Consider the following 24,760-nt stretch of genomic DNA (forward strand, 5'->3'; position numbering starts at 1 on the left):
GGGGTGGGGGTTGTAAACAAGGAGTGAAAAGGGAGGAGAATGTGAGTAGGTTGTGGTCAGAAATAGGAAGAGGTGAGTCAGAGAGGTTAGATAGGGAGCAGAGGCGGGTGAAGATGAGGTCCAGTGTGTGACCATCTTTGTGAGTGGCTGCAGAAGACCGTTGAGTGAGGCTGAAGGAGGAAGTGAGATATAGAAGTTTAGTGGTAGCTGAGAGGGAAGTGTCAATGGGGATGTTGAAGTCGACCAAGATGATAGTGGGGATGTCAGCGGAGAGGAAATGAAATAGCCAGGTGGTGAGGTCGTCAAAGAAGGTGGTGGCTGGCCCTGGGGGTAGTAAATGACAGCCAGTTGGAGGTTGGAGGGGGAGTAGATGCGCACAGAGTGCACCTCAAAGGAAGGGAGGGTAACAGAGGGTGGCAGTGGGATTGGGGTGAAGGAGCATTTATCTGACAGGAGAAAACCAACTCCTCCACCATGCTTGCTGCTGGGACGGGGTGTGTGGGAAAGATGGAATCCACCATATGAAAGTGCAGCAGGAGAGGCTGTGTCAGAAGGGGTGAGACAGGTTTCGGTGATGGTGAAGAAGGAAAGTTTGCTAGTAATAAAAAGATAATGGATGTAGGAAAGTTTGTTGCAGACAGAGCGAGCGTTCCACAGAGCTCCTGTTAGAGGGACTAGGGAAGTGGGGACTGGGCGAATCGGATGGGAGATGGAAATGACTGTGGGATGTGGTGAGGAGGACCAGGATTTGGAGAGATATCACCAGCAGTGAGAAGTAGCAGAGATAGTGTTAGCAGGTGGGAGCAGGAATGGAATGAGGTGGCCATCTGTGTTTGGAGACGGAGGATTGTGATGTGGTAGCTGCAATGCATTATGGAGAAGCTTGCCTGGCTCAGCCTTTTCTTGCTGATACAATCTACTGCAACGTGTAAAATGGCTGATATCTATTTATCTATCCTACATCTACCTATCCTTCTATCTATCTATCTATCTATCTATCTATCTATCTATCTATCTATCTATCTATCTATCTATCACGCAAGGTTCTCATTTTAGAACCGAAATGTGGCCACTATCTATCTACCTATTATCTATCTATCTATCTATCTATCTATCTATCTATCTATCTATCTATCTATCTATCTATCTATCTAATATCTATTACCTGTCTATCTATTATCTATCTGTTTATCTATCGATCTAGCTGTCTGTCTATCTATCTATCTGTCTATATCTATTATCTATCTATCTATCTATCTATCTATCTATCTATCTATCTATCTTTCTATCTATCTATCTCTCTTTTATATATATTTCCATTTCTGAATCTCTTTCCTATCTGTATCTGTCTGTCTAGTCTGTCTTGATGCATCATTTTTTCACCTACCTATCATGTATCCAGTTATTCGTCATATCCATTACTATGTATATATCTCACACATTGAATCCTTAGGAGTATAAACCTTGTTTGTTATTCCATGTAGAAATGTTCTGAATGATGATTTCTTAATGCAGTTTCACAAAATCACTGGAATTGAAGTTATTTTAAATGGAGCAATATGTGGCGCAGAACAGACTGTATTCTCTGTGAATTGTCAGGAGAACATTGTGTAGGACTTTTGTAGTCTTGTCACTTTGATGAATGTCTTGATAGCATCGGGTTTCAAAAGCAAAGCAACTCCAGTTTTCCTTTTTTTTTTCTATTGCGTTCCGTCACTTAAATGCCATCTGCAGCGGTATTTGTCAGCATCAGAAGCCTTCGTTCCTCTGAAGAACCGAGCGTAAGGCTTGGGATGTGATTCAACCTTGGAGAACAGAAATGTGTTACATTAATAAAAAGAGAATTAAACTGGGAAATTTGCAAAAATGTCAGTGTCTGTGTGAAGGAAATTGTCAGCCACGAATGGAATTGAGGGATGAAAGATGAAACCTGCTTTTCTCGCAGCATCACCTAAAGGATCCGTTTCCCTTGGGCGAAATGGAAGGTTCTAAAAGGCTGATGATTTGTAGTTTAGGGAAAGAAGAGAGAACTCGCACAATGAAATATCTTCTTTCCAAATAAACACGTCAATGAGAAAATGCAGTTTATTATTAATGACGAATTCTAATAATATTTCAGGAAAATAATATGTTGGCCATTGTTTCCCAAAACTATGTCAGTAAAGATCTCTTTGTCAGTGCCGTAGAGTTTAAATGGATTGATATGCTTGACCACCACTCTTTTAAAATCATTAGCGTACAGGCCCACTACTTCTATATTTGGTAGGGTCTCCAGAGGTACGAGCCTCAGCGATCAGCGACTTATTACTTCTTCTATAGATATGTGATACGTTGAGATTGGTTCACAGCTACTTTTAAGGGAAACTGTAAAAACTTTTACCCCTCAATAGGTCTAGGGAGGTGATGTCACTGAGCCACGCTGTGCAAACTTCAAAACCCGACGTGGAGAACAACAATGGGCAGTAGACTGAGAGGAAAGAAGCAGAGCCCAGGATACTTGAGACAGGTGTGTAACAGATGTTGGAAGAAATCAGCAACAGTTTTCTAATCTTAAAGAATCGCTTTAAAAGAGGAAATTCTGAATTCCTGAAGTTGGAAAAATCCGTAGTGTTAGACATCGATGGGATCTTCTATATCTAGATACCTGTTATGTAGGCAATCCAGTGACACAGTGTGCCAGCAATCATAGCACATACAGTGATCTGACAATAACCCAAAAACAATAGAACGAGCTCTGAGACGTGGAATCTCTGTAGACCGCAATACCTGAACCTATCCTAAACACAACTAAAGGCAGCTGTGGATTGCGCCTGACACTACCTATGCAACTCGGCACAGCCTGAGGAGCTGACTAGCCTGAAGATAGAAAAACAAGCCTGACTTGCCTCAGAGAAATACCCCAAAGGAAAAGGCAGCCCCCCACATATAATGACTGTTAGCAAGATGAAAAGACAAACGTAGGGATGAAATAGATTCAGCAAAGTGAGGCCCGATATTCTAGATAGAGCGAGGATAGCAAAGAGAACTTTGCAGTCTACAAAAAACCCTAAAGCAAAAAACCACACAAAGGGGGCAAAAAGACCCACCGTGCCGAACTAACGGCACGGCGGTACACCCTTTGCGTCTCAGAGCTTCCAGCAAAACGAATTGACAAGCTGGACAGAAAAAGTAGCAACAAAAGCAAAGAAGCACTTATCTAAGCAGAGCAGCAGGCCACAGGAAAGATCCAGAAGCTCAGATCCAACACTGGAACTTGACAAGGAGCAAGGAAGACAGAATCAGGCGGAGTTAAATAACAAAGCAGCCAATGAGCTCACCAGAACACCTGAGGGAGGAAGCTCAGAAGCTGCAGTACCACTTGTGACCACAGGAGTGAATTCAGCCACAGAATTCACAACAGTACCCCCCCTTGAGGAGGGGTCACCGAACCCTCACCAGAGCCCCCAGGCCGACCAGGATGAGCCACATGAAAGGCACGAACAAGATCTGGAGCATGGACATCAGAGGCAAAAACCCAGGAATTATCTTCCTGAGCATAACCCTTCCATTTAACCAGATACTGGAGTTTCCGTCTAGAAACACGAGAATCCAAAATTTTCTCCACAATATACTCCAATTCCCCCTCCACCAAAACCGGGGCAGGAGGCTCAACAGATGGAACCATAGGTGCCACGTATCTCCGCAACAACGACCTATGGAATACATTATGTATGGAAAAGGAGTCTGGGAGGGTCAGACGAAAAGACACAGGATTGAGAATCTCAGAAATCCTATACGGACCAATAAATCGAGGTTTAAATTTAGGAGAGGAAACCTTCATAGGAATATGACGAGAAGATAACCAAACCAGATCCCCAACACGAAGTCGGGGACCCACACGGCGTCTGCGATTAGCGAAAAGTTGAGCCTTCTCCTGGGACAAGGTCAAATTGTCCACTACCTGAGTCCAGATCTGCTGCAACCTGTCCACCACAGAATCCACACCGGGACAGTCCGAAGACTCAACCTGTCCTGAAGAGAAACGAGGATGGAACCCAGAATTGCAGAAAAATGGAGAGACCAAGGTAGCCGAGCTGGCCCGATTATTAAGGGCGAACTCAGCCAACGGCAAAAAGGACACCCAATCATCCTGGTCTGCAGAAACAAAACATCTCAGATATGTTTCCAAGGTCTGATTGGTTCGTTCGGTCTGGCCATTAGTCTGAGGATGGAAAGCCGAGGAAAAAGATAGGTCAATGCCCATCCTACCACAAAAGGCTCGCCAAAATCTTGAAACAAACTGGGAACCTCTGTCAGAAACAATATTCTCAGGAATGCCATGCAAACGAACCACATGCTGGAAGAACAAAGGCAAAATCAGAGGAGGAAGGCAATTTAACCAAGGGCACCAGATGGACCATTTTAGAAAAGCGATCACAGACCACCCAAATGACTGACATCTTTTGAGAAACGGGAAGGTCAGAAATGAAATCCATCGAAATATGTGTCCAAGGCCTCTTTGGGACCGGCAAGGGCAAAAGCAACCCACTGGCACGTGAACAGCAGGGCTTAGCCCTAGCACAAATCCCACAGGACTGCACAAAAGTACGTACATCCCGTGACAGAGATGGCCACCAGAAGGATCTAGCCACTAACTCTCTGGTACCAAAGATTCCAGGATGACCAGCCAACACCGAACAATGAAGTTCAGAGATAACTTTACTAGTCCACCTATCAGGGACGAACAGTTTCTCCGCCGGACAACGATCAGGTTTATTCGCCTGAAATTTTTGCAACACTCGCCGCAAATCAGGGGAGATGGCAGACACAATGACTCCTTCCTTGAGGATACCCGCCGGCTCAGATGAACCCGGAGAGTCCGGCACAAAACTCCTAGACAGAGCATCCGCCTTCACATTTTTAGAGCCCGGAAGGTACGAAATCACAAAATCGAAGCGGGCAAAAAATAACGACCAACGGGCCTGTCTAGGATTCAAGCGCTTGGCAGACTCGAGATAAGTAAGGTTCTTATGATCAGTCAATACCACCACGCGATGCTTAGCTCCTTCAAGCCAATGACGCCATTCCTCGAATGCCCACTTCATGGCCAGCAACTCTCGGTTGCCCACATCATAATTACGCTCAGCAGCCGAAAACTTCCTGGAAAAGAAAGCACATGGTTTCAACACTGAGCAACCAGAACCTCTCTGTGACAAAACCGCCCCTGCTCCAATCTCAGAAGCATCAACCTCGACCTGGAATGGAAGAGAAAAATCAGGTTGACACAACACAGGGGCAGAACAAAAACGATGCTTCAACTCCTGAAAAGCTTCCACAGCAGCAGAAGACCAATTAACCAAATCAGCACCCTTCTTGGTCAAATCGGTCAATGGTTTGGCAATGCTAGAAAAATTACAGATGAAGCGACGATAAAAATTAGCAAAGCCCAGGAATTTTTGCAGACTATTCAGAGATGTCGGCTGAGTCCAATCCTGGATGGCTTGGACCTTAACCGGATCCATCTCGATAGTAGAAGGGGAAAAGATGAACCCCAAAAATGAAACTTTCTGCACACCGAAGAGACACTTTGATCCCTTCACAAACAAAGAATTAGCACGCAGGACCTGGAAAACCATTCTGACCTGCTTCACATGAGAGTCCCAATCATCTGAGAAGATCAAAATGTCATCCAAGTAAACAATCAGGAATTTATCCAGATACTCACGGAAGATGTCATGCATAAAAGACTGAAACACAGATGGAGCATTGGCAAGTCCGAACGGCATCACTAGATACTCAAAATGACCCTCGGGCGTATTAAATGCAGTTTTCCATTCATCTCCTTGCCTGATTCTCACCAGATTATACGCATCACGAAGATCTATCTTAATGAACCAACTAGCCCCCTTAATCCGAGCAAACAAGTCAGATAACAATGGCAAGGGATACTGAAATTTAACAGTGATCTTATTAAGAAGGCGGTAATCAATACACGGTCTCAGCGAACCATCCTTCTTGGCTACAAAAAAAAACCCTGCTCCCAGTGGTGATGACGATGGGCGAATATGTCCCTTCTCCAGGGATTCCTTCACATAACTGCGCATAGCGGCGTGTTCAGGCACGGATAAATTAAATAATCGACCTTTAGGGAATTTACTACCAGGAATCAAATTGATAGCACAATCACAATCCCTATGCGGAGGTAGGGCATCGGACTTGGGCTCTTCAAATACATCCTGATAATCAGACAAGAACTCTGGGACCTCAGAAGGAGTGGATGACGAAATAGACAAAAATGGAACATCACCATGTACCCCCTGACAACCCCAGCTGGATACCGACATAGAGTTCCAATCCAATACTGGATTATGGGTTTGCAGCCATGGCAACCCCAACACGACCACATCATGCAGATTATGTAGCACCAGAAAGCGAATAACTTCCTGATGTGCAGGAGCCATGCACATGGTCAGCTGGGTCCAGTACTGAGGTTTATTCTTGGCCAAAGGTGTAGCATCAATTCCTCTCAATGGAATAGGACACCGCAAAGGCTCCAAGAAAAACCCACAACGTTTAGCATAATCCAAATCCATCAGATTCAGGGCAGCGCCTGAATCCACAAACGCCATGACAGAATACGATGACAAAGAGCATATCATGGTAATGGACAGAAGGAATTTGGATTGTACAGTACCAATGACGGCAGACCTATCGAACCGCTTAGTGCGCTTAGGACAATCAGAAATAGCATGAGTGGAATCACCACAGTAGAAACACAGACCATTCAGACGTCTGTGTTCTTGCCGTTCAACTCTGGTCATAGTCCTATCGCACTGCATTGGCTCAGGTTTAATCTTAGACAATACCGCCAAATGGTGCACAGATTTACGCTCGCGCAAGCGTCGACCGATCTGAATGGCCAAAGACATAGACTCATTCAAACCAGCAGGCATAGGAAAACCCACCATGACATCCTTAAGAGCCTCAGAGAGACCTTTTCTGAACAAAGCTGCCAGCGCAGATTCATTCCACAGAGTGAGTACTGACCACTTCCTAAATTTCTGACAATATACTTCTATATCATCCTGACCCTGGCACAAAGCCAGCAAATATTTCTCAGCCTGATCCACTGAATTAGGCTCATCGTAAAGTAATCCGAGCGCCAGGAAAAACGCATTGACATTACTCAATGCAGGGTCTCCTGGCGCAAGAGAAAATGCCCAGTCCTGAGGGTCGCCGCGCAAAAAAGAAATGATAATCAAAACCTGTTGAATAGGATTACCAGAAGAATGAGGTTTCAAGGCCAGAAATAGCTTACAATTATTCTTGAAATTAAGAAACTTAGTTCTATCACCAAAAAACAAATCAGGAATAGGAATTCTTGGTTCTAACATAGATTTCTGATCAATAGTATCTTGAATCCTTTGTACATTTGTAACGAGATTATCCATTGAAGAGCACAGACCCTGAATATCCATGTCCACACCTGTGTCCTGAAACACCCAAATGTCTAGGGGAAAAAAAGACTGAACACAGAGCTGAGAAAAAAAAATGATGTCAGAACTTCTTTTTTCCCTCTATTGAGAATCATTAGGTGGGCTCCTTGTACTGTTATGTAGGCAATCCAGTGACACAGTGTGCCAGCAATCAGAGCACATACAGTGATCTGACAATAACCCAAAAACAATAGAACGAGCTCTGAGACGTGGAATCTCTGTAGACCGCAATACCTGAACCTATCCTAAACACAACTAAAGGCAGCTGTGGATTGCGCCTGACACTACCTATGCAACTCGGCACAGCCTGAGGAGCTGACTAGCCTGAAGATAGAAAAACAAGCCTGACTTGCCTCAGAGAAATACCCCAAAGGAAAAGGCAGCCCCCCACATATAATGACTGTTAGCAAGATGAAAAGACAAACGTAGGGATGAAATAGATTCAGCAAAGTGAGGCCCGATATTCTAGATAGAGCGAGGATAGCAAAGAGAACTTTGCAGTCTACAAAAAACCCTAAAGCAAAAAACCACGCAAAGGGGGCAAAAAGACCCACCGTGCCGAACTAACGGCACGGCGGTACACCCTTTGCGTCTCAGAGCTTCCAGCAAAACAAATTGACAAGCTGGACAGAAAAGGTAGCAACAAAAGCAAAGAAGCACTTATCTAAGCAGAGCAGCAGGCCACAGGAAAGATCCAGAAGCTCAAATCCAACACTGGAACATTGACAAGGAGCAAGGAAGACAGAATCAGGCGGAGTTAAATAACAAAGCAGCCAACGAGCTCACCAGAACACCTGAGGGAGGAAGCTCAGAAGCTGCAGTACCACTTGTGACCACAGGAGTGAATTCAGCCACAGAATTCACAACAGATACCAATCTAACCTTCACTGATTTCCCCTGCATATTTATACCTGTAAAACCTGAGTAACTCCTAAAAATACTTTTAACATGATGATACTTTTTGTAGAAGAAGCCCTCCTCCCACCAAAGTTTTTCTCTTTAATACATTACAATCATCTTATATAGCACTGTGTACTTACAATTGCTCATTTTACCTTTCCGCCCAGCTAATTCTTCTCTTTTCTCTGCTCTATGTAGAAAGAGTTAACCTATTTTCCCTGCATTTATCATCATCCCCCCCTTCTCCTCCTGACCCATCTGCTCCCTCTTCCCCCAGCCAGGGACTTTTGCAGTGACTCATGACTCATACAGGAAAAATTGACCTCCTGTTTCTACATAGAGCTTTGAGGGATTCAGGTCATCAGTTTTGACTCACATCATGTCATAAACATAATGGAAAGGAGAAAAATTAGTTTGGTGTAGAGGAAAAATGAGCAATTGTAAGTACACAGTGCTATATAATATGATGACTGCAATATATTAAGAGCATAAACAGTTTTATGGGAGGAGAGATTCTTTAAGTGCAGATTTAGCAGAGATGAATATGAGTCAGTTTGCCTTGATGTCATAATTTATTGACTATTTGTTCATGAAAAATTGCATCAACTTTACACTTAGTTTTATTTTCATAAAGCAGTAAAGGAACAAATTCATTTCTGCTATAACTTATTAGTTTATCAGGCGTCTTTTTGACAGTGTAGAAATATCCGCAACTCCCTTTCTTGTCAGCTGCTAAGACATGTATTGAATACTCAAGCGAATCTTCATAAATCGTCATAGCAGCTGTATAATGTCTTATGATCCAAGACATCAGGAGACCCAGGTGTAAAGTCACCTCCTCATGTCTTCTGAATCATTGCCAGTGACTAACATTGCTCGGAGGTTGCAGTCTACACTACACCAACAACAGTGTAACTCGCACTTTTAGAATATAATTACACTGAGCAGAAATAACAATCAAATCTATTGGTTCGAAACTCTTGAAAATTCCCTTCCTTTACCAATCATCATCTGTCCTTGAATGATTCCACATAGTCCTGCCGACAATTTCACTTCAAAAACAACTCAATGGAATCAACACAGATTGGGATTAAAGCATGGAACCATCTTGTGCCCCATGCCAAGAGGTGGCTTCAGTTGCGTAAAGCAAACCAACAATGTACTCAAAGTGATCCAAAATATGGACAATATTTTTTTAATGAGAAGATAAATATTTTTAAATATAATTATTTAGCATTTATAAAGTATTGAATCTTTGTAATAATCTCCATTATCATATTTTGCTTCCTTCCGTCTCTAACACCATGCTGGAGGTCCTGTTTTATCCGCCTAGTTCATTCTGTCCTAGTAGCTGATTTGAACTGCAGGTCTAGCAGAGATCTGTGCTCAGAGGGTAAGCTGACCCTATTCTTACTAATGGTAATAGAATCTGAGAATGAGGGACAAAAGAAGAAAAAAAATCATTTTCTTGACATGATTTTTTTTGCCTTTTTGTAATTCAAATCAGCTACTAAGACAGAATGAACTCGGCAGAGAAGTCAACGCTTTCAGAATGGTGTTAAAAACAGAGTGAGCCAAAAAAGGTAATAGAATTTATTACAAAAATTCTTAACTTTACAAAAGCAGATCAATAACAAACATTTTTATTTTTTTTAAGCTGTTTGAATTATTTGGAGTCAAATTGGCTTCGACCTCATAAGCAACTTTTAGTTGAACTTGAATGCCAAGTGAAAGCCATGACCTACTGGACCTACTGTACTATTTTACATTTGAGTCAGGCATGTATGTAAATTTCAACTCTGATGGAAAGCCTTGCAAAATTGTGTTGTAGGCAAACAGTTTGCCAAAGGAGGAGAAGGCGTGCAGTCTTGCGGAGAGTGTCTGCATCACAGCTAGCTAGTAAGTGTGGGTGAGTAACACTCACTATATATGATGCACTCCCTCAAGGGCTGAGGGAGGACAGCAGAGGAAGTATGTAGGAAGCTTCAGCCTGTAAGGCCATCACAGTAGTTGGAGGGAGACCAGCCCACCTTCCCATGAGCGCTACTGTTATTGTGTCTGATTGGAAAGGATTGCTATCACTGAGGTTTATTGGATCCATCAAGCACCTGAAGTTTAGATTCAAAACCAGCTAGACTCCAAAGTTCAAAAGGAACCAAAAAAACTACAATGGGATAAGCGGATTCCTATATATAGTTAAAATATAACTTTTATTTCTATCTTCTTAAAAAAGTGCAGACATATAGTTTAGATTCCCATATGGGATGAAAAGTCTACATGCTGATTTCTGTAAGGCAAGAGCATTGTCACCACAGAGCAAGCAAGATTGATGCCAGAGTCAGAAATTGGGTGTGAGAGTAGATCACGGGAATGTGCAAGATTGCCAGACACAGAGATTGTATGCTTTTCTGAATGACCATGTGTTGTGATGTTGAGGTTGAGTCTGTTGATGCCGTATCCAGCGCCATGCACAGAAGCATCAATCAAGCCCTGCTTTCCGTCAGGCTTCTGCAGTGCCTGGGAGATCTTCCGACTTGTTCTAGGAGTTTGACAGATAGGGTTTGGGTAACGGCGGCCAACAGAAGGCATTGCATAGGACATCATCCAACTAAAAAGGGATTCTGTGTGCAATAATAATAATAATACTAATATAATAAAACCAAGAAATAATGGCTGAATTGTGTTTTGTTTTAACACTTGCTCAGAGTTGGATTTTTTTGTTATAATTTTTTAGTACATTACACAGCAAAATCAATGGTATCATTCAAAACTGTATCTTGACCTGCAAAAAATAAAAGCTCATATAGACACATAGACACAAAAATAAAAAAGTTATGACTCGTGGAACAAAGAGAAAACAATGAAAGCAGAAAAATAAAAAATGTCTGGGTCATTAAGTGGTTAAGAATCAGTGCTAGTCACTTAGATCATGTTTCTTGCCTATTCCTTTATATATATATATCAGCCTCCCAACTCTTAGCCCAAAGATTTTGTACAGTGACAAAAGAAATTCAGGACATGGAGGATATTTAAAAGCTACACTTTAAAGCTGCACCCTCCCCCGATCTTCCTTTCATCATTGACAGCAATATTCTCCTATTATAAAGAACAATTTTAGGTTCAGATATAAGAAAACGGTACCCAGAGGCAACAAAAGAATTGTAAAACTCAAAGGCCAGAGGCTTAGAATTAGGAAACAATAACTCATGCCAAGTATGCTGTTTCTAAACTGTCTCATTTTGCAACACCAAGTCGTTTTCACTTAATGGTACCTTTGAAATAATAGGATGAGTAAAGCAGCTGCTGTACCACTTCACAATTATCATGACTGGGGTCTTTTAGCTTTTCTCAGTAATATTAACTAAGGGCTCCTTCTCACTTGCGAGAAATACGTCCGAGTCTCGCAGGTTAAAACCCTGCTCTCCAGAGCGGAGCGTGCAGCTCCATGTATTGCTGTGCGGCCGCACGCTCCGCTCTGGAGTGCCGGTGCCAGACCTGCGAGACTCGGACGTATTTCTCGCAAGTGAGAAGGACCCCTAAAAGGGGTTCTCCAAGAATGAGGTAAAATGGTGTCTCTGATATAATTCAAACTACAGCCAGTCCTAGTCATGAGTCAGTAGGTGCTAGAGACTGAAGACATACAGCTCCCGAGACCTGTGTCTCAACTGACAGGAGCTAATATCACACATACCTCAGTAGGTGGCCATAAGCAGCGATATGATATGAGATGAAATATATCTATTCCTCGCTGAGCATAAAGGGGGTTATTTCAAGCTTCACCCTCCTCAATGTTAATGTTTTCCAGTTGATCACAGTTAGTCTCTGTGCAGTGCTATAAAGCTGCCAAATTGACAGAGGAGGATGAAGCTGTAGATCTCCTTGATGAGCACAACATGGGTTTAAACATATTTCTTCACATATCGCAGCCTTTCTCCCTGTCACCAACGGGTTATGTGTGGTACAGTTCTTGTCAGTGGAAATAAAGGACTTGGAAGCTGTATGCTTTCAGTCTGCAGTCCATAATAACATGTGACGGCCTGCAGTTTGAATTATATCGGGGACTCCATTTTACATAATTCTTGGAGAACCCGTATAAGTACTGATTTTCTTCCACATATATATACAGCTCCAGCAAAAATTAAGAGACCACCTCATCAAAACCCTGTCATAGGCAGACCAATCTCCAGACCTGAACCCCATTGAAAACCTCTGGAATGTAATCAGGAGGATGATGGATAGTCACAAGCCATCACACAAAGAAGAACTGCTTACATTTTTGCGCCAGAAGCAGTGTGAAAGACTGGTGGAAAGCATGCCAAGACGCATGAAAGCTGTGATTACAAATCATGGTTATTCCACAAAATATTGATTTCTTGACTCTTCCTGAGTTAGAACATTAGTATGGTTGTTTCCAAATGATTATGAACTTGTTTTCTTTGCAATATTTGAAGTCTGAAAGCGCTGTCTGTTTTTTTTTTTTAAATTAACCATTTTTCTTTGTCAGAAAAAAAAACCAAAATTTATTGCGTGGATATTTGGAGACGTGTTGTCAGAAGTTTATAGACTAAAAGAACATTTTACATTTTACTCAAAAATATACCTATATAGAGAAAAATCAGACAAACTGATCATTTTGCAGTGGTCTCTTAATTTTTGCCAGAGCTGTATATATATATTTTTTTTGAGCAACTATAACTGTCCAAAAAAAGAAAGGTAACACTTCATCAAGCATAAATAGATAATGTCCATTAATTAAAATCTCAGATCAGATCAAATCTTGATTGGCTCCGTGTATGTTAATAGTAACAACTCCCCTGACCCAGACACGCCCCTGGAAGAAGCCTAGCGAAACGCACATCAGGGTAATGGGATGCAGGAGTAACGCAGGATACAGGACTAGGTGAAAACTAACTCCTTCAAACTTTTGCTTATGTTAACAGACTATACTTGGAATCCATAAGAGCATTAATGATTATGAACTGCCCTCAATTATTATACTGATTCATATGTATGCAGTACACTGGTACTATAGATAATAAAATTTTGTTTCTTTCATAACAATTTTTGCCTATTTAAATGTATTGTTCTGCATATCTCTTTGGCATAAGGCACCTCATTTTATATATATATATATATACAGTGGGGCAAAAAAGTATTTAGTCAGTCAGCAATAGTGCAAGTTCCACCACTTAAAAAGATGAGAGGCGTCTGTAATTTACATCATAGGTAGACCTCAACTATGGGAGACAAGCTGAGAAAAAAAAATCCAGAAAATCACATTGTCTGTTTTTTTAACATTTTATTTGCATATTATGGTGGAAAATAAGTATTTGGTCAGAAACAAAATTTCATCTCAATACTTTGTAATATATCCTTTGTTGGCAATGACAGAGGTCAAACGTTTTCTGTAAGTCTTCACAAGGTTGCCACACACTGTTGTTGGTATGTTGGCCCATTCCTCCATGCAGATCTCCTCTAGAGCAGTGATGTTTTTGGCTTTTCGCTTGGCAACACGGAATTTCAACTCCCTCCAAAGGTTTTCTATAGGGTTGAGATCTGGAGACTGGCTAGGCCACTCCAGGACCTTGAAATGCTTCTTACGAAGCCACTCCTTCGTTGCCCTGGCGGTGTGCTTTGGATCATTGTCATGTTGAAAGACCCAGCCACGTTTCATCTTCAATGCCCTTGCTGATGGAAGGAGGTTTGCACTCAAAATCTCACGATACATGGCCCCATTCATTCTTTCATGTACCCGGATCAGTCGTCCTAGCCCCTTTGCAGAGAAACAGCCCCAAAGCATGATGTTTTCACCACCATGCTTTACAGTAGGTATGGTGTTTGATGGATGCAACTCAGTATTCTTTTTCCTCCAAACACGACAAGTTGTGTTTCTACCAAACAGTTCCAGTTTGGTTTCATCAGACCATAGGACATTCTCCCAAAACTCCTCTGGATCATCCAAATGCTCTCTAGCAAACTTCAGACGGGCCTGGACATGTACTGGCTTAAGCAGTGGGACACGTCTGGCACTGCAGGATCTGAGTCCATGGTGGCGTAGTGTGTTACTTATGGTAGGCCTTGTTACATTGGTCCCAGCTCTCTGCAGTTCATTCACTAGGTCCCCCCACGTGGTTCTGGGATTTTTGCTCACCGTTCTTGTGATCATTCTGACCCCACGGGGTGGGATTTTGCGTGGAGCCCCAGATCGAGGGAGATTATCAGTGGTCTTGTATGTCTTCCATTTTCTAATTATTGCTCCCACTGTTGATTTCTTCACTCCAAGCTGGTTGGCTATTGCAGATTCAGGCTTCCCAGCCTGGTGCAGGGCTACAATTTTGTTTCTGGTGTCCTTTGACAGCTCTTTGGTCTTCACCATAATGGAGTTTGGAGTCAGACTGTTTGAGGGTGTGCACAGGTGTCTTTTTATACTGATAACAAGTTTAAACAGGTGCCATTACTACAGGTAATGAGTGGAGGAAAGAGGAGACTCTTAAAGAAGAAGTTACAGGTCTGTGAGAGCCAGAAATCTTGATTGTTTGTTTCTGACCAAATACTTATTTTCCACAATAATATGCAAAAAAAATGATAAAAAAACAGACAATGTGATTTTCTGGATTTTTTTTTCTCAGTTTGTCTCCCATAGTTGAGGTCTACCTATGATGTAAATTACAGACGCCTCTCATCTTTTTAAGTGGTGGAACTTGCACTATTGCTGACTGACTAAATACTTTTTTGCCCCACTGTATATATACTAGCTGAAGAGCCCGGCGTTGCCTGGGCATAGTAAATATCTGTAGTTAGTTATAGCACCTCACGTCTCTTATTTTCCCATCATGCCTCTCATTTTCTCCCTTACACCTCTCATTTTCTCCCTTACACCTCTCATTTTCCCACTCACTCCTCTTATTTTCCCCCTCACTCCTCTCATTCCCCCCTAACACTTGTCATTTCGACCTCACATCTGTCATTTTCTGATCACTCACTATTTTCCCTCACTCCTCTCATTTTGCACTCACACCTTTTCATTTTCACCTCACACCCCTCATTTTCACCTCAGTATATACATGTTTGTCATCTCCCTTATATATAGTATACACCTGTATGCCATCTCCCCTGTAAATAGTAGTATATACCTGCTGTATGTCATCTCCTCCTGTATATTGTATATACCCATGTGTCATCTCCTCCTGTGTATATTATATACCTGTATGTCATCTCTTCTGTATATACTATATATCTTTATGTCGTCTCCTCCTATATATAGTATATACCTGTATGTCATCTCCTGTATATAGTATATACCTGTATGTCATCTCTCCTGTATATAGTATATACCTGCTGTATGTCCTCTCCTCCTCTATATAGTATGTACCTGTAAGTCATCTCCTCCTGTATACAGTATATACCTGTGTATCATCTGCTCCTGTATAAAGTATATACCTGTGTGTCATCTCCTCCAGTATATAGTATATACCTTTATGTCATCTCCACCTGTATATAGTATATACCTGTGTGTCATCTCCACTGTATATAGTATATACCTGTATGTCATCTCCCCTGTATATAGTATATACCTGTATGTCATCTCCTCCTGTATATAGTATATACCTGTGTGTCATCTCCCCTGTATATAGTATACAGGTCCTTCTCAAAAAATTAGCATATAGTGTTAAATTTCATTATTAACCATAATGTAATGATTACAATTAAACTTTCATATATTATAGATTCATTATCCACCAACTGAAATTTGTCAGGTCTTTTATTGTTTTAATACTGATGATTTTGGCATACAACTCCTGATAACCCAAAAAACCTGTCTCAATAAATTAGCATATTTCACCCATCCAATCAAATAAAAGTGTTTTTTAATAACAAACAAAAAAACCAACAAATAATAATGTTCAGTTATGCACTCAATACTTGGTCGGGAATCCTTTGGCAGAAATGACTGCTTCAATGCGGCGTGGCATGGAGGCAATCAGCCTGTGACACTGCTGAGATGTTATGGAGGCCCAGGATGCTTCAATAGCGGCCTTAAGCTCATCCAGAGTGTTGGGTCTTGCGTCTCTCAACTTTCTCTTCACAATATCCCACAGATTCTCTATGGGGTTCAGGTTAGGAGAGTTGGCAGGCCAATTGAGCACAGTAATACCATGGTCAGTAAACCATTTACCAGTGGTTTTGGCACTGTGAGCAGGTGCCAGGTCGTGCTGAAAAATGAAATCTTCATCTCCATAAAGCATTTCAGCCGATGGAAGCATGAAGTGCTCCAAAATCTCCTGATAGCTAGCTGCATTGACCCTGCCCTTGATGAAACACAGTGGACCAACACCAGCAGCTGACATGGCACCCCACACCATCACTGACTGTGGGTACTTGACACTGGACTTCAGGCATTTTGGCATTTCCTTCTCCCCAGTCTTCCTCCAGACTCTGGCACCTTGATTTCCGAATGACATGCAAAATTTGCTTTCATCAGAAAAATGTACTTGGGACCACTTAGCAACAGTCCAGTGCTGCTTCTCTGTAGCCCAGGTCAGGCGCCTCTGCCGCTGTTTATGGTTCAAAAGTGGCTTTACCTGGGGAATGCGGCACCTGTAGCCCATTTCCTGCACACGCCTGTGCACGGTGGCTCTGGATGTTTCCACACCAGACTCAGTCCACTGCTTCCTCAGGTTCCCCAAGGTCTGGAATCGGTCCTTCTCCACAATCTTCCTCAGGGTCCGGTCTCCTCTTCTCGTTGTACAGCGTTTTCTGCCACATTGTTTCCTTCCAACAGACTTACCATTGAGGTGCCTTGATACAGCACTCTGGGAACAGCCTATTTGTTGAGAAATTTCTTTCTGGGTCTTACCCTCTTGCTTGAGGGTGTCAATGATGGCCTTCTTGACATCTGAGTAATGAACCAGGCAGGGAGTTTATAAAAGCCTCAGGTATCTTTTGCATGTGTTTAGAGTTAATTAGTTGATTCAGAAGATTAGGGTAATAGGTCGTTTAGAGAACCTTTTCTTGATATGCTAATTTATTGAGACAGGTTTTTTGGGTTATCAGGAGTTGTATGCCAAAATCATCAGTATTAAAACAATAAAAGACCTGACAAATTTCAGTTGGTGGATAATGAATCTATAATATATGAAAGTTTAATTGTAATCATTACATTATGGTAAATAATGAAATTTAACACTATATGCTAATTTTTTGAGAAGGACCTGTATATGTGTGTGTCATCTCCTCCTATATATAGTATATACCTGTGTGTCATCTCCTCCTGTATATAGTATATATGTGTGTCATCTGCTCCTGTATATAGTATATACCTGTAAGTCATCTCCTCCTGTATATAGTACATACCTGTGTGTCATCTGCTCCTGTATATAGTATATACCTGTGTGTCATCTGCTCCTGTATATAGTATATACCTGTGTGTCATCTCCTCCTGTATATAGTATATACCTGTGTGTCATCTCCTCCTGTATATAGTATATACCTGTGTGTTATCTCTCCTGTATATAGTACTAAATTGGCAGCCTGATAAATCACCAGCCAACAGGAAGCCCTCCCCATGGCAGTATATATTAGCTCACACATACACATAATAGACAGGTCATGTGACTGACAGCTGCCGTATTTCCTATAAGATACATTTGTTGCTCTTGTAGTTTGTCTGCTTATTAATCAGATTTTTATTTTTGAAGTTGCATGTGACAGGTTAGTGTAGCAAGTTGTGTGCAGCAAGTTTTGCGCATGATGAGTTTTGCGCATGGCGAGTTTTATGTGTGGTGCCTTTTTAGTATGTGCAAGTTTTGTATGAGGCAACTTTTGCATGTGTTGCAACTTTTGTGCATGTGGCAATTTTTCCGCGAGTGCAAGTTTTGCATGTGGCGAGTTTTCCATGAGGTGAGTTTTGCACTTGTGGCGAGTTTTGCGTGAGCCTAGTTTTTGCATGTGGCGAGTTTTGCGCGTGGCGAGTTTTGAGCGGCGACTTTTGTGTTTCGACTTTTATGTGGCAAGGTTGGTGTATGTGTGGTGAAATGTGTGCTGAGGGTGGTATATGTGTTCAAGCACGTGGTAGTTTGTGGCGCATTTTGTGTGTGTGTTCATATCCCCGTGTGTGGTGAGTATCCCATGTCGGGGGCCCACCTTAGCAACTGTACGGTATATACTCTTTGGCGCCATCGCTCTCATTCTTTAAGTCCCCCTTGTTCACATCTGGCAGCTGTCAATTTGCCTCCAACACTTTTCCTTTCACTTTTCCCCATTATGTAGATAGGGGCAAAATTGTTTGGTGAATTGGAACGCACGGGGTTAAAATTTTGCCTCACAACATAGCCTATGACGCTCTCGGGGTGCAGACGTGTGACTGTGCAAAATTTTGTGGCTGTAGCTGCGACGGTGCAGATGCCAATCCCTGACATACATACATACACACACACACACATACACACACACATTCAGCTTTATATATTAGATAGATATATATATATATATATATATATATATATATATATATATATATATATTTTTTTTTTTTTTTTTTTTTTTGGTCTTTATTTTTTTTTACATATTGCAATATTTATTAAACCTAAAAATTATAAATCTTGCAATTTTCTCACTGACGACTGGGCTTTTTTAACTCTAACTTATATAGCTGTTTCAGGAGATAACACATTTACATAGTCACAAATGTCTGACCCTATATTTTGTGTTAACTAGTGGTGCGTGAGTATACTCTTTACTCGGGTTTTCCTGAGCACGCTCGGGTGACCTCCGATTATTTGTTAGTGTTCGGAGATTAAGTTTTCATCGCCTCAGCTGAATGATTTACAGCTATTAGCCAGGCTGAGTACATGTGGGGGTTGCCTGGTTGCTAGGGAATCCTCACATGTAATCAAGCTGTCTAGTAGCTGTAAATCATTCCGCTGCGGCGATGAAAGCTTAATCTCTGAACACTAACAAATAATCGGAGGTCACCCGAGAATGCTCGGGAAAACCCGAGCAAAGAGTATACTCACTCATCACTAGTGTTAGCATTTGTAAAGGTCTTTGTGAAGGGAGAGGAAGGGAGCAGGGTCAGCTGTGACATTGCCTATTGCCACTCTTTTGCTAGTTTAGCTCTGTGCTTAGGGTCATTGTCTTGTTGGAAGGTGAACTTTCAGCCAAGTCTGATGTCCAGAGCTCTCTGGAAGAGGTTTTCATCCAGGAAATCTCTGTACTTGGCCATATTCATATTTCCTTCAATGACAACCAGACGTCCTGTCCCTGCAGCAGAAAAATACCTCCATAGCATGATGCTGCCACCACCATGTTTCACTGTTGGGATTGTATTGGGCAGGTGATGAGCAGTGCCTGTTTTTTCCACACTTACCACTTAGAATCATCACAAAAAAGGTCTATCTTCATCTCATCAGACCAGAGAATCTTATTGCTCATAGTTTGGGCCACTCTGCCATAAAGGTCTGACTGGTTGAGGGCTGCAGTGATAGTTGACTTTGTGCAATTTTCTCTCATTTCCCTACTGCATCTCTGGAACTCAGTCACAGTGATCTTTGGGTTCTTCTTTACCTCTCTCACCAAGGTTCTTCTCCCATGATTGATCAGTTTGGCTGGACAGACAGGTCTAGGAAGACTTCTGGTGGTCCCAAACTTCTTCCATTTAAGGATTATGGAGGCCACTGTGCTCTTAGAAACCTTGAGCACTGCAAAAATTCTGTTGTAACCTTGGCCAGATCTGTGCCTTGCCACAATTCTGTCTCTGAGCTCCTTCACCGGTTCCTTCCTCCTCATGATTCTCATTTGGTCTGACATGCACTGTGAGCTGTGAGGTCTTATATAGACAGGTGTGCGCCTTTACAAATCAAGTCCTATCAGTTTAATTAAACACAGCTGAACTCCAGTGAAGGAGTAGAACCATCTCAAAAGGATCACAAGGAAATGGACAGCATGCGTCTTAAATATGAGTGTCTGAGCAAAGGGTCTTAATAATTATGACCATGTGATATTTCAGTTTTTCTTTTTAATTAAATTTGCAAAAATTTCTACATTTCTGTTTTTTTTCAGTCAAGAAAAGATGAGAGAGGCTCTTATACTGATAACAAGATCAAACAGGTGCCATTACCACAGGTAATGAGTGGAGGACAGAGGAGCCTCTTAAAGAAGAAGTTATAGGTCTGTGAGAGCCAGAAATCTTGCATGTTATTAGGTGACCAAATACTTATTTTCCATCATAATTTGCAAAATAGATCTTGCCAAATCAGACAAGGTGATTTTCTTTATTTGTTTTCTCATTTTGACTCTCATAGTTGTGGTCTACCTGTGATGTCAATTACAGGCCTCTCTCATCTTTTTAAGTGGGAGAACTTCCACAATTGGTGGCTGACTAAATACTTTCCCCCCACTATATATATATATAGAGCAAGCGACACTACTCTGTCCTCCTCCCCCTCGACCTGTCGGCTGCCTTTGACACAGTGGACCATTCCCTATTATTACAGACCCTCTCATCCCTTGGCATCGCAGACTTGGCCCTATCCTGGATCTCATCATACCTAACAGACCGGACATTCAGCGTCTCCCACTCACACACCACCTCCTCACCTCGCCCCCTATCTGTCGGAGTCCCACAAGGTTCAGTCCTTGGGCCCTTGCTCTTCTCCATTTACACCTTTGGCCTGGGACAGCTCATAGAATCTCATGGCTTTCAGTATCTCCTCTATGCTGACGACACACAGATCTACATCTCTGGACCAGATATCACCTCCCTACTAACCAGAATCCCTCAATGTCTGTCCACTATTTCATCCTTCTTCTCCGCTAGATTTCTGAAACTTAACATGGACAAAACAGAATTCATCATCTTTCCCCCATCTCACGCGACCCCCCCAACGAACCTATCCATTACAGTAAATGGCTGCCCACTCTCCCCAGTCCCACAAGCTCGCTGCCTCGGGGTAATCCTTGACGCTGATCTCTCCTTCAAACCACATATCCAAGCCCTTTCCACTTCCTGCTGACTTCAACTCAAAAATATTTCACGAATCCGTTCATTCCTCAACCATGAATCTGCAAAAACCCTAGTCCATGCCCTCATCATCTCTCGCCTTGACTACTGCAACCTCCTGCTCTGTGGCCTCTCGCACCCCTCCAATCTATTCTAAACTCTGCTGCCCGACTAATCCACCTGTCACCCCGCTATTCCCTGGCCTCTCCCCTCTGTCAATCCCTTCACTGACTCCCCATTACCCAGAGACTCCACTACAAAGCCCTAACCATGACGTACAAAGCCATCCACAACCTGTCTCCTTCATACATCTGTGACCTTGTCTCCCGGTACTTACCTACCCGGAACCTCCGATCCTCACAAGATCTCCTACTCTACTCCCCTCTTATCTCCTCTTCCCACAATCGTATACAAGATTTCTCTCGCATATCACCCCTATTCTGGAACCCTCTACCACAACACATCAGACTCTCGCCTACCATCGAAACCTTCAAAAAGAACCTGAAGACCCACCTCTTCAGACAAGCCTACAACCTGCAGTAACCACCGATCGACCAAACCGCTGCATGACCATCTCTACCCTCACCTACTGTATCCTCACCCATCCCTTGTAGATTGTGAGCCTTCGCGGGCAGGGTCCTCATTCCTCCTGTACCAGTTATGACTTGTATTGTTTAAGATTATTGTACTTGTTTTTATTATGTATACCCCTCCTCACATGTAAAGCGCCATGGAATAAATGGCGCTATAACAATAAATAATAATAATAATAATATATATATATATATATAATATGTGTGTGTTTTGATGAATATTTCCTTTGATAACGATGTGTAAATGACATAGAGAATTGCTATATGTTGAATCTCAAGTTAAAATCGCATTGCAATTGCATCGCACTTTATTCGAATGTAAATTGGATGCTAGTTGTGAAAAATCCGATTGTACCTGCATGACACTCGCATTACACTCCCGTGACTCTCGGCAGGAAGACTCGGAATGATTTTTCATACATTTAGTGTGACTCCGGCCTTACTCTGACTACCCAAATTCTACAGCATCTGCTGTGTGTTTCCCGAAAGTCGGTGTGAGTGTCATAGATACTGTAGACGGATTCATCTGAAGTTTGCGGATAGCGGTGTTATGCTGAAGCTGTGCCAGTTTATAGCAGATTTCATGCCTTCCACCAGGATCAACATTGAGATTACTCATATGCTGAACACAGTGATGTGTTATATGTATTTACATCATATAAATATGTACAAAATAGAGATGACTTGAGTGGACAATTAGATAATTAGTGCAATGAAAACTAAAAAAGTGCAATGCAGAGTGGCTGAAGAAAAAGCCATGTAACTAAGACTACACGATCCAAAATCTAATTGTAACAATACCACTAGAATGGAGAGCGGTTCTGTAATATATAGACTACAAACTATTGTAATAGTCAGTTACCCCTTTTAGAGACAGGGAATGCTAACACTATATGAACCGGGGTAACAGCAAGGTACCAAGTATTATACTATGTCAATAGAAAAGGACACAGATTCAAACCATAGTTTGCTTGAAGAAAGCTCACCATGTGCCCCAAATGCATTAGTGATCTCCATGGATTTTTGGGGATGATTACTCTATGTTCCTTTTAATGGTTTCCTAATACATACAGTATTTGAAGATTTTACCTCTGTTTAAGACGAACACACTTATTTGGAATTATACGATGCCCTCGCTTGCCTCAACACTATTATATCTCCTATCTGCTACTATCATTATGGAGAACTCACAGAATTCAGATACTTACAGCTCTAATTGTATTTAATGGAATATTTTCAAGTTTGGAAATGTTTTGTTCACCTTGTGAAGTGGGCCCACTAAGCTCATGGTTCGGGAGGGTACATGGGGCCCAGGCATTGGTGCAGCTGACACTTGGAGATTTAGATGAAGGACAAAAAAATTGTAGCGGTCTGTGGAGTGCTGAGATAAGGGATAAATTGTAGGGACAGCAAGCTGGTAAACAAACCTTTATTAACCCTTCAATCTTCACGAGGCGTTTCGATAGTATAACACTTTCTTCATCAGGTGGTACAAAAAAAAGATACTACCACCTGATGAAGATAGTGTTAAACTATCGAAACGCGTTGTGGAAATCGAAGAGTTAATAAAGGTTTGTTATTCCTTATCTAGGCGCTCCACAGACCGCTACAACTTTTTCTCCTTCATCATTCCATATCCCTCCTCCGGAGGGTGTGTGGCAGGAGCAGCTACGAGCACAGTCAATCCTATTGAGAAGCTTAAGGACCTCCGATGTCTGAGTAATGCTGGATCCACACTACCCAGCCTAAGGACCTGCAGTGACGCGTATCCTGTTCCCTGATCACGTGACCAGAACCCGGAAGTACTAGCCAGCATCGGCGGTGGACGGCAGTCTCTAACAGTCCACAGGGACCATCCCTGCAAGGGCAAACTGGGGTTGTGCAGGGGTGCTCAACCCCATTAGGTGAGTGGCCACTTGGCCCCTGTTTGTTAATCTACTTAATCAACAGGTTTCACACATTTCGTGCTTCTTGTTTATTGTTCTCATTACTTGGAGATTTAGGAAATGGTGCATGCAGGAAATGCATTGCAAGCAGTACAAATGTAGCAGAACAAAGCAAGAATAGTTGCAGAATAGGCGTGTAGGAGCACATATTGGTGAGAACATCAAACACTAGAGTCTTAGTTTTAAGACACATGTGTGTGTCTTAGTGGAGCTTACAAAGTTTTATGGAGGCAACATAAACGAGCCATGCTGGGCTACGTGCAAAACCCAGCGCAGAATACAGCAGAGGGCAGCAGACAGAGGTGAATGTAGCAGAGCCTGGGATACCGGGGATAAGTGTGAAACAGGAAGTAATTCCCTATCCAACTGCTAAGAAATAAAGTTCCAATCTGTATAGGCTCAACTGGTAGGACCTCCATTACTTGGAGCCCCATGTGAATGGAACGGAAGTCATTCCTAATGGGTCTTAATGGGACCTTTGGAGATAGCTGAGCACTGTGCTCGGCTGTTCTTCTGTACTCCCTTAAGAATGAATGCACATGAAAAACCACTGCTCCATTTCCATCACACTTTCAGAGCCCCAGTTCTGTTTTTAGGAATGGTAGGGTCACCGCACTCAAACCCCCAGAGTTTGGGAAGTTGTTCCCGATTCCATGAATTGAGGATCACTTACAAACTAGAAAATGCGCTCAACTTGTTTGAATACATATGCAGTTAGAGTAGATCCGCCACACTGGTGGTTAGAAAAAATATTAAGAAATCAATTATGACAGAGAAAAAAGCAGAGATGATTACCTGCTCAGGCCTCCAAAACAAATGCACTGGCAGGGTGCAGCAGACCCGATT

The sequence above is a fragment of the Ranitomeya imitator genome, chromosome 10 (genome assembly GCF_032444005.1).
Source record: "Ranitomeya imitator isolate aRanImi1 chromosome 10, aRanImi1.pri, whole genome shotgun sequence".
Lineage (NCBI taxonomy): Eukaryota > Metazoa > Chordata > Amphibia > Anura > Dendrobatidae > Ranitomeya > Ranitomeya imitator.